At 40.9% G+C, this 11180-nt stretch overlaps 1 protein-coding gene and 1 non-coding gene across 5 annotated transcripts in view; one reads left to right on the top strand and one right to left on the bottom strand.

The window, feature by feature from the left end:
- The window catches only part of Dock9 (dedicator of cytokinesis 9), a 260684-nt gene that overhangs the window by 233504 nt on the left and 16000 nt on the right, over nt 1-11180 (bottom strand). The gene's annotated exons all lie outside the window — the stretch shown is intronic.
- Nucleotides 46-176, top strand: LOC125349795. Its single transcript, XR_007210601.1, has one exon. It is a non-coding gene; the product is annotated as a small nucleolar RNA SNORA40 (small nucleolar RNA).

The following is an 11180-nucleotide window of genomic DNA, read 5'->3' as shown; positions in this document are numbered from 1 at the left end:
CTTTCCACTTTTTCTGAGTTGTTAGGTGGAGATAAGAGTCTCATGAGCACTTGTGTGTGTGCCTTTGTTTAGTTGTGTAACAAAGCCTTACAGACAGGTGCAAACAGTAAATCCTCTTTTGCAACCCAGAACTCATTGTTGAATATGAGATTTTGGTACAGCTAAGAAGGAATATGATTCCTACAACAGTTGGCAATGTGGGGCTTTGTTAACTCACACAGGTTGGCTCTGAATAAAGTTGATATAAAAGCTTAAAAAAAGGGGGCTGGGGATATGGCCTAGTGGCAAGAGTGCTTGCCTCATATACATGAGGCCCTGGGTTCAATTCCTCAGCACCACATATATACAGAAAACGGCCACAAGTGGCGCTGTGGCTCAAGTGGCAGAGTGCTAGCCTTGAGCAAGAAGAAGCCAGGGACAGTGCTCAGGCCCTGAGTCCAAGCCCCAGGACTGGCCAAAAAAAAAAAAAGAGTCTTATGGACTTTCCTACCTGAGCTGGCTTCGAACCTCTCATCTCAAATTTGTTTATGAAGCCAATGACTCAAGGACAGCTTTGCGTGGGGGATGTCCACATTTTGTTGTTGCACAATACTCCCCAAATAAAATAACATTTGTTAGTACTTAAAAGTTTGCATAAGACTATGTGCAACCTTAAATTTTAAAAAAAGTAACTGCAGTTTATAAAGATTAAAAGTACAAATCATACATCTCATAAGTAGCTTCAAAGCTCTTTGAAGCAATAACTATCACCACGGTTAAGAATAGCAGTTTTGAAAACACTGATAAGAAGCCTTGGAGTGCGACACTGGCTTACAATGCACGAAGAGATTAGCAGGCACTCAGAGTAAACTAATTGCCAAACTGAATTTGGAGATATTGCCATTCACATTGATTTCCCTTATATCAATAATAGTCTTAATTTTGTTATGCTGAAAACTGATAAGACTTCTAAGTATAACAGAATCATAAAAGTTTTATTGGATACTATTCCAAAAGGCAAAAGACTATGGCAAAACAGGAATGGATGGGATAATCACTTGTTTGTACAATATATCTCTCTCAAAGTTTAACATTACCAATAAACTAAGAAAAATATGAGTGCCTCAACTTTAAAAAGCTGGGGCCTCAATGATTCAAACCCAAAGCATAACTGCACTTGACATCTTGATATAAACAGTGCCAGGGCCATAGAACACTGTACTGAGACATTCTAAGTCCAGTGAAAAAACAAAAGTACCACCTGTTTGTGTTATTAGGGTCAAGATCCTCCCCTATGTAGATCCACCACAGAGATTCTTGCTCTATGTGTCCCATAGGTCTGGACCACTGGCTAACAGTTGTCTCTCCACCCCAGTCAAGCTCACACAATGGAGGATCTGGAAGGACCTGCTGTGCCAATGAAGCCACCAATGGAAGAGGGCAGAGCTCAAGAAACCAGGCTAGGAAGCACTGCCTATCAGCATTGCCTACCAGCTCTGTGAGGACTCTACCTCTTCAAGGACCTGTGAGCCACCTACAGCAGTCACTCATCAGCCATATTAGCCTCTCGGCATCACCAGTGGCTCTGACCAAAGTCACCACCTTGTTAGTAAATCCAATATTCTCTTTGCATGTCTCAAGCAACTGCTTAAAAGCTAATGACACCGGGCTGGGGATATGGCCTAGTGGCAAGAGTGCCTGCCTCGGATACACGAGGCCCTAGGTTTGATTCCCCAGCACCACATATACAGAAAACGGCCAGAAGCGGCGCTGTGGCTCGAGTGGCAGAGTGCTAGCCTTGAGCGGGAGGAGGCCAGGGACAGTGCTCGGGCCCTGAGTCCAAGGCCCAGGACTGGCAAAAAAAAAAAAAAGCTAATGACACCCAAGAATACTCTTTGCTTTTAAAATACTTATTCCTTGGCCTCCCTAACATCCCATTCTGGAAGACTCTTTTTCTCTGGCCTTGGCTCAGATTCTTGTGAGGTCTCCTCTCCCATAACTGGGACTATAAATGGTAATGGAATCACTTCTCATCTCTATTACCTACAGTCCATTTGAAATTTTGAAATTTCATATACTGCACTACAACAGTTTCAAGCAACAGACCTCAAACTTTATGTAGATCCACCACAGAGATTCTTGGCCCAGTATGTGTGGAGTGGAACCCAGGAATGTTAACCAAGCCCTTACTACCTACTCAGCACCTTTGTATACCTGGTACAGAGATATCTTAAGTCTAGATATGGGCCTGCGGAGATCACCAACTTCCTTGCCCTGCTTTTTCCTTCTTCCGTGACATAAGGTGGAGCAAACAGAGGAACTAGAGGTGCAGCTTAATAGGTAGAGTGGCAGATGTAAGTGAGAACGTGAGTCCAGAGTTCAAACCCCACTATTGACACCAAGAGAAAAAAAAAAATTGCCCTCAATGTTTCCCTCTCACATCCAACCAGTCACCAAATCCTACTCAACTCTTACCCAAACCATAGCAGAACTGAACTGCTGGGTCATAGAACAGTTGTAATATTTAACTTTTCAAAGAAATGACAAATTGTTTTTCAAAGTGGCAGTACCATTTTCATTCTCACAGCAACAGACAAGAGCTCAAATCTCTCCACATCCTTCCTAGCATGACAAAGCAAATAAAGAGTTATACCTGGTTTTACAATGAAAACATATGAATTGTGGATGTGATCTGCATTTCCCTAAATGGTTAGTGGAAGTTAGCTTCTTCCACATGCTTATTGGCCACCTGTATATCTTCTTTGGAAAAAGGTTTGCTTAGAGCCTTTCAATTGGGTTATTGGATTATTTATCTTTTTATTAGTGAGTTGTAAAGATCCTCCTAAATACAGATACATGTCCTTCTTTTATCAGATATGTGATTGCAATTATCTTCTCCCAACATGTAGGTTGTCTTTTCCCTTTCTTGGCATTTTTTTTTTGGAGGGGGGAGGTGACTATGGACCTTCCACTGACTAGGCAGACAAGTAGGCACTCTACCACTTGAGCAAATTACCTAGTGCCCCTTTTGCTTTATTACTTATTAATTTATTTAGTTCCTCATTTACTTATTTATATATTCAGTACTAGAATTTGAACTCAGGCCCTCTTGCTTGCTAGGCTGGTAGTCTACATGTCCAGCCAATCGCCAACCCTGTTTCTTGCTGGTGATTATTTTGGAAATTGAGTCTAATGAGCTTTTCTGTCTTGCTGGGGCTTTGAACCTTGATCCTCTAGATCTCAGCCTCCTAAGAAGGCAGCATTAAAGGCATGACACATAGGGACACAGTTCTTTTTGTGAGAAGGTCTTAAATTTTTGTCCAAGCTGACCTACACCACAATTCTCTTTTTATGCATCTTGTGTAGTTGGAATGAAGGGTGCCAACATGCCCAGGTTTTATTGATTGAGAAGTGGCCTTACAAACTTTTTCACATGGGCTGGCCTAAAACCACAGTAACGCAGCTCAAATTGTTTTTATTTTAATGACAGCCAATTCTGTTTTCTTTTGCTGCCACTAATTTTGGTGACTAAGTAATCATTGTCTAATCAGATGAAATTTTAAAATTACATTATTTTAGGGGCTAGGAATATGGCTTAGCTTCGTGCTTTGCATGCAAGAAGCCCTGAATTCAATTCCTTAGCCCCACATAAACAGAAAAAGCCAGAAGTAGAGCTGTGGCTCAAGTGGTAGAGTGCTATCCTTGAGCAAAAAGAAGTCAGGGACAGTGCTCAGGTCGTGAAACCAAGCCCCAAGATTGGCAAAAAATAAAAATAAATATTTGAAGAGTTTCATAGTTAAGTGATAAAAGCCTATTCTATCTCTATGGAATAGTCTCCAGGCCTTTGAGCATGCTATTTCCTACGGTTTAAGAAAAATAATCCCTTTAACAAGCTCATTTCTTCTTATCCTTCAGGTCTCAGCACAAATGTCACTCACTCTGGTCCAGAGCAAGCACCTGTCCACATCACCACAAAACACCCCACAGGTCTCTTATCTCACTACATTGAACTACCAGACTATCTACTTATATCCCAATCAAACTGTCTCTGAAATCCAAGACTGAGTGGTCCTATTTACACCCAGGAATAACCCCAAGGCTGGTAGGTAACAATACTCTGAATAATTGGTTAAGTAAATGGGTTACCAAAATCAACAAGATTATCTAGCTCAAGTCTTATCTAGCTCAAGTCTCCACTTTCCATCACATACATTAATCCTACAATAATAAAATAATTAGTGGCTCTGTTGTTGGTAACTATGTATTTCACTGACAAAAATAAAAACAAAACTCAAGGCAGCTAAACTTGATGCCTTATTAGGATCTTTCACTGTCTTAGGAGCTAATAACTAACTCGAAGTATCCTCAGCCAACAGCTGCTCTATAAATATTTACTGAGATAAAACAGGGGAGCCTACACTTCTTCATTCCACACAACACCTAAGCATATGTCAATATGACAAGACACTAGGAAGATAGGAAGGTCAAGAAGATAATAGTGACAGAGACTATTTCCTCCTTCCCCAAAGAATGCTATTTTATTCTTCTATATCTTCTCTTTTTTATTCTCTTTATCTCCCTTACACCTAATCCCCATAGATTCGCATATGTATACACACACATATACATAAACACACACACACACACACACACATCACTAACATAAATCTATCTTCATAGACTCCAAACACTGCACTCTCTCCTGACAAGATGTAGTCAGTTCACAGGTCTTTCAACTTGTCATTACATAGTTTTCTATGCCAACTTTGGAACAGTTTAAGCCCATGGTGTACTAGGTGGGAGGCCAACTTCAAAGGGTATCAAGTTACAGCAGAAGGTATGGCATCCAGACAAGACAGCATCCTTGAGTCCCAGGGAAGTTTTCTCCCACACTGCCTCCCTCCCCAATGCTCCCAGAAGACCCTGCTTTCTCTCAGGCCACACAAGTCTAATTTTCCACTTCATGTCTTTCTACTCCATCCCTATCCTGTTTAATTTCAACTGTGTGTTTTCAATTTTCCTAACAAACATGGACTGCTTCTGTGTTGACAGGAAAGAGTTCTCTTTTAAAAAGAGAAAAGAAAAAGTACCAAAAAACAGTTCTCTAAGATCCTATGACAAGCCATATTATAAACCTAATTCAGCAAGGACTTTTCATCTTTAACATATTTTTAGCTTAAAAATAAACAGAACTTATATAAAGTTTACATTACTTTTACAGTCCTTTGCCTTCTCCCAGGCAAACTTGGAGTGACCTCTAGACAAAAAAAAAATCTCTTTTCTAATTTGTCAGATTTTAAAATCTCTACGCATACACTTATAATCTTTTTATTAAGCACCATAAATAAAAGGAAAGTCATTTGGACTTGGCCTTCAGAGTGCCCAATTTCCTCTCCATCTCCTCATTTGCCTTAAAGACACAGAAAGGATGAAGGGCATCTGCTGGTATTCTCCTGCAAGCCTTCTCTAACAGGATATGGCCATCTGCTGACTGCTTTTCTGCTTTTTGTTCACTGCTCAGAACAGGAAAACTAGCTTTCCTGCTTTCTCAATATCAAATGGGTTAGTCCGGCAAAGGAAAACTTCCCCTCAGAATCCACTCCAAGGCTACACAGAAAGCAAGAAAAACAAAAGCTGGTCCATCCTCTCTCCATATACTACCTGGCAGGCAGCCAAGGACTGCACAAGTTCCATGGCTTAATATCCTGTCTCCCTAGCAGAAAAGAGAAAAGGAATTATGAAGTTGCAGACCTCAGGCCCCTTTTCACACTGCTTGTTTGAAGATCTGCTGGGCATCCCTTACAACTTCTTTCTAAGAAAGACAAACTCTTTGCTGTTGACAAGGGACAGAACCAGGAAAAGGCACACTATATGAAGACATACAAACAAAATGCAGGAGGATCACGGAAGTACTCAGTCTTGCTGATAGAACTGTAAAGAAAGGGTTGTGTAACAGAAGGGAAGCACCAATATCTCAGTTCGCAGTATATCTAGGCAGAGCCATGGGAGGAAAGAATAGGAACTAATACACGATGAAAAGCAAGCTCAGGCACACCAAAAGATATGAATGCTATTTACATTTGGTGAACCAAAGGGCTATGGGCTCTGTGAGGCCACTACTGAGACCATGGGGAGGGCTCCAACCAGCAGGAAAGTCGCACATCTGACTCAGCACCAGGGCTAGGTCTCAACTGGTATGGGTGTCCACATGTCCATATGCCTTCCTCCACCCTGCAACTCGTTCTGGTCACCAGACTCTATCACTGGAGCTGCCTTCATCTCAGATGCACCTGCCTCCCCCACACCCCGCACCCCTGCTGCCCACCGAGATCACTTCAAATAAAATGACCTCCAACAACCTACTCCACAAACTTGTAGCAGGGCATCTCAGGCTACGTGTTTGGCAAAGGCCTGTTTTCTCCTCAGTCCACTGCAGACCAATAAATAAAATACAAACTTACTAATAAATGAAATAGGCAAAAAGACATATAAGATACAGTACATCTGACAACCACAAAGCCTTCTTTCATTTTTTTTCCTTAAAAAATGTATAGAGGGCTGGGAAGGTGGCTTAGCTGTAGAGTACTTGCCTAGCGTGCATGAAGCCCTGGGTTTGGTTCCCTGGCACCACATAAACAGAAAAGGCTGGAAGAGGCACTGTGGCTCAAGAAGTAGAGTGCTAGCCTTGAGCAAAAAGAAGCCAGGGACAGTGCTCAGGCCTTGAGTCCAAGGCCCAGGACTGGCAAAAAAAAAAAAAAAAAAGACAAGTATAGAAAGAACACTTCAGAAACCCGATACAAATTCAGATGGCAGCTCTGAAAATATCAGAATGGAAAAGCAGCTGGTCAGAGGCGCCACAGTTAAGCATACACTGATTATGAGTATTTGAAAGAAAGCTAAATAGATGATTTTGAAAGCATGCTCTGAAAAATAAAGGCCCCTAAGAGCTCACTTCTAATCCCTCTCTCTGGTGGCAATTTATAAAGATGAGATTCTCATCTATCTGCAGTGGTTTATCTGAAAGCATCTGAAAGCAAGAGACCAGATAAATTCTACACTCTCCTCAAGGCCCATGTAACACGGATGGGTGTTCTCAGATTTCTGCCTCATAGCCCTCCTGGTCACGGTCATGCACAGATGAAATCTAAGGCTATATTTAATACCACCTGCTTCCCACTCTCACCTAGGTAGGCAGTTCCAAGCTCACCATAGTCTAGGAGAAGGGAGAATTAAGAAATAGGTACTGAATAAATATATACCTCAGCACTCCCCAGTAGTTCTTAACTGAATTATAGCAGAAGTCTCTTAATATGGAAACATCAGCCTCTGCTCCTATCCTTGCCTGAGTTCCAACAACATGGTCACTGTATCCCCACATCGAAGCTCTTGATCTTGGGCCCCTTGAGCTCAAAATCTCACTACAGAAAATAAAGTTCATCCTCTCTAAACCTTGGGTGACCTGAATCTCTGCACCTTTAACTCTCCCTATACTTTGCCAGTTTCCATGACCCACTGTTCCCCAAATATATCCATTATTTCCTTCCTCAAGGCCTACAGTCCTATGAGTCTCTCTATCTAGGATAACTTTCATCTCTCAAAACCACTTTCAGCTTCAAATGCCACCTCCTCCATTAAGCTCTTTCGGATTCTCTCAACTGAAGGTCATCTCTCTCCTGAGGACCCTCCAATGCTTTACTTATAACTCTACAATGGTATCACTGTAATTAGGTATATAAAGCTTATTTTATAACCTTCCCCCCCCTTGCGTTGTCTGTCAACTAAGTGACATACTAATAGAGGATCTGTCTTACTCATCCAGTTCAAAGAACCTAGAAGAGAGTTGACCACACAGCTGACATCACAGAACACATAGTAGGAACTCAACAAATATGTTCACTTAGTTGATGCATATATGAAGTTCAAGATTTATCCATTCAGATATGTGGAGGGTTACATAAATGCATGTCCAAGCTTATTTATTTGCTAACCAAATACTTGTTCTTTTCTTTAGCGTGGGTATTAGCAAAATCCATAGATTGCCAATGTCAGGATGAGGAGGCAAAATAATAAATAAAAGTCTAATCCAAGTGCATGTAACTTTACTAAGAATCAATATTAGTATTCGATGAGTAAAGATGTTTCCTGGCCCTTATCTAGAAGAAATGACCAGCACTATGCTGACCAAATACAATCAACAGGCTGTCACTCTACTACCAAAAGTCCCTAAGCTAAGTATTCATATCTTTTTTATAATCACAACCCCAGTCAATATTACTATGCAAATCTGTGTTCCACGGAGCTTCAAGTCACTGAAGATTCGACCTACATAAGTAATTTTATTTTAATGCCCCATTCCCCTGGGGTTAATTCAGATTATTTTTAACCTGGGCTCCACAAAAGTTTCCAATCTAAAACAAATGGCGGTTTTAAAGTTTCTGCACCTTCAATTATGGTATACAAAGAACTGCAATTAGCCAGGTACCTGTGGCTCATTCCTGTAATCCTAGCTACTCAGGAGGCTGAGATCTGAGGATCACAGTTCAAAGCCAGTCCAAGCAGGAAAGGCCCTGAGACTCTTATCTCCAATTAACCACTTGAAAACCAGAAGTGGTGATGTGGCTCAAGTAGTAGAGTGCTAACCTTGAGCTGAAAAGCCCAGGCCCAGAGTTAAAGCCTCACAACTGACAAAAACAAAAAACAAAACAACCACCCGCAATTATATATTCATAATTTGTAAAACACAAATTACACATTAATATAACCCTATTACTTAACTACTTACCATCATGTGTAGGGTTAAGTATATAAACAAGGGATAAAACTACTTTGGGGCTTATTTCCTACAATGGAAGATACCCAACATGAGTCTCTACATTGTAAGGACAGAAGTCAGCATCTTTTTTTTGTTTTGTTTTGTTTTTTGCCAGTCCTGGGCCTTGGACTCAGGGCCTGAGCACTGTCCCTGGCTTCTTTTTGCTCAAGGCTAGCACTCTGCCACTTGAGCCACAGTGCCACTTCTGGCCGTTTTCTATATATGTGGTGCTGGGGAATTGAACCCTGGGCTTCATGTATACGAGGCAAGCACTCTTGCCACCAGGCCATATTCCCAGCCCTCAGCATCTTTTTTATAATGTCTAACAACTGAAGACATGGGAAATGTTATCTCTGGTTCTCTAATTCTGGGAACTATGGTGAAGGCCCTCTTCTAAAGTTTCTCATGCCCACGAAAGAAGTCCATCTCTATCAACCTTCAGGGTTTCCAGTCCATGATCTTCATCCCTCTTCTCCAGCTTTGAAATGCTGGCCAGTGATACCAAATGGATCAAATGTGACAGTGTTCCTACTCAAGCAACCACCTATTGTTGAGGAATTCCTTCTCTCTCATATCACCTCTCACATATAATGGAAACCCCAGCCCTAATGTATTTTTTCAAGTTGACCCTATATATTAATTCTCCAGGAGACACCAACACTGATCAGGAATCTTTGGCCTTGTTTTCAGTGATAAATTAATAAAACTTCCTTTGAAGTATGATATTGTCATTGGTTTTTCACAAAGTCACCTCCGAAGATGTCAGTAAAGCATACATATGCTCCAGTTTCTAAAAGAAAAGGTGGGGGGCTAGGGATATGGCCTAGTGGCAAGAGTGCTTGCCTCATATACATGAAGCCCTGGGTTCAACTCCCCAGCACCACATATACAGAAAATAGCCAGAAGTGGTGCTGTGGCTGAAGTGGTAGAGTGCTAGCCTTGAGCAAAAAGAAACCAGGGACAGTGCTCAGGCCCTGAGTCCAAGACCCAGGCAAAACAAAAACAAAAACAAAAGAAAAAGCGGGGAGGAGGGCAGAGTCTGGGGTTGTAGCTCAATGATGGATAGCTTGCTTAGAGTGCAAATCCCTAGGATCAATTCCCAGTATCTCAAGTACACAAAATGTTTCTTCCTAACACATGACATAGGGCTGGAGATGTGGCTTAAATTGCAGAAAGCATCTGCCTACCAAGCTCAAGCCCTGAGTTCAAACCCCAGTTGGGGTGGGAGAGAATCCTGTAACAGCAGGTTTTTCTGATGAAAATAAACATTCTCTCATTTCACACAACAGAACTTCCTTAAACGAATAAAAAAATTAGAATGGCAAAAATAAACAGAGAAAATGGCTTGGAAAGAAAAATTCTAGCTAATGTAACCATTTATAAGTGAATCTAATATATTATAAATATTATGGCAGCTCTACTATCACCATAGGAGCTCTGCTTTCTACTTAAGAAAACAGCAATATGTTAGAATGACAGATTTTTAAAGTTCTCTAAACAATCTTAGAAATGGAACTCTTTCTGTAGTAACACAATTTGAACTAAAACTACCATTTATAGCTGAATACTTTTAGGCAAGGCAAAGCAATCTGAAAGGTCAAATGCTTAGGTTATCAGACCACAAAAGACTTTTAGCCAAAGTACAGATTAAAACTGTATCTTCCATCTCATCAATAACATTATTTGACTACTAACGCTTCCTTCTTGAACAAATTGCTGTTGGGATCTATAATATTAATTTTGTAACTGTTGATTTATTTCTGTCTGCCTTTTAACCCTAAAACCTCTTAAACAGAAATGCAGAGCTCCTTTCTTGACTTGTAGAAACAGGAATGTCAATTTCATTTATATACTGGTAATAAAGTATAATGCAGGGAGGAGAATCATGTAGTGTAAATAGATATTTTATGTGCTATTATCTGATTAGCATGGTCTGTTAAGATACTTACTGGGTAAATAAAGCGAATTCAATTATTTCTTACAGTCAGAAAATCCACCGGACAAAAGTTAGTAAACACTAAAACTTCATTAGCTATGACCACAAATATATTTCTTTCTTTTGAGGGACCTCATCTCACCCTGCAAAATTAGATCAGATGATCTCTAAAGAGACCTTTTACCTTCAAAACAGTATGATCCTCATGCCTGTAATCCTAGCTACTCAGGAGGATGAGATCTGAGAATAGCAGTTTGAAACCAGCCTATGCAGGAAAATACATGAGACTCTTATCGCCAATAAACAACCCATGCCTCCTCCCCTCCCCTGCAAAAAAAAAGCTGGAAGTGGCACTGTGGTTCAAGTGGTATAGCACTAACCTTGAGCCAAAAAAGCCCAGGGCCAGTGCCAAAACTGATACATGCACGCACACATACGAGCATGCGCGCACAC

Source organism: Perognathus longimembris, chromosome 3 (assembly GCF_023159225.1).
Source record: "Perognathus longimembris pacificus isolate PPM17 chromosome 3, ASM2315922v1, whole genome shotgun sequence".
NCBI classification, from domain to species: Eukaryota; Metazoa; Chordata; class Mammalia; order Rodentia; family Heteromyidae; genus Perognathus; species Perognathus longimembris.
This window is presented reverse-complemented; position numbering and strand designations above follow the sequence as displayed.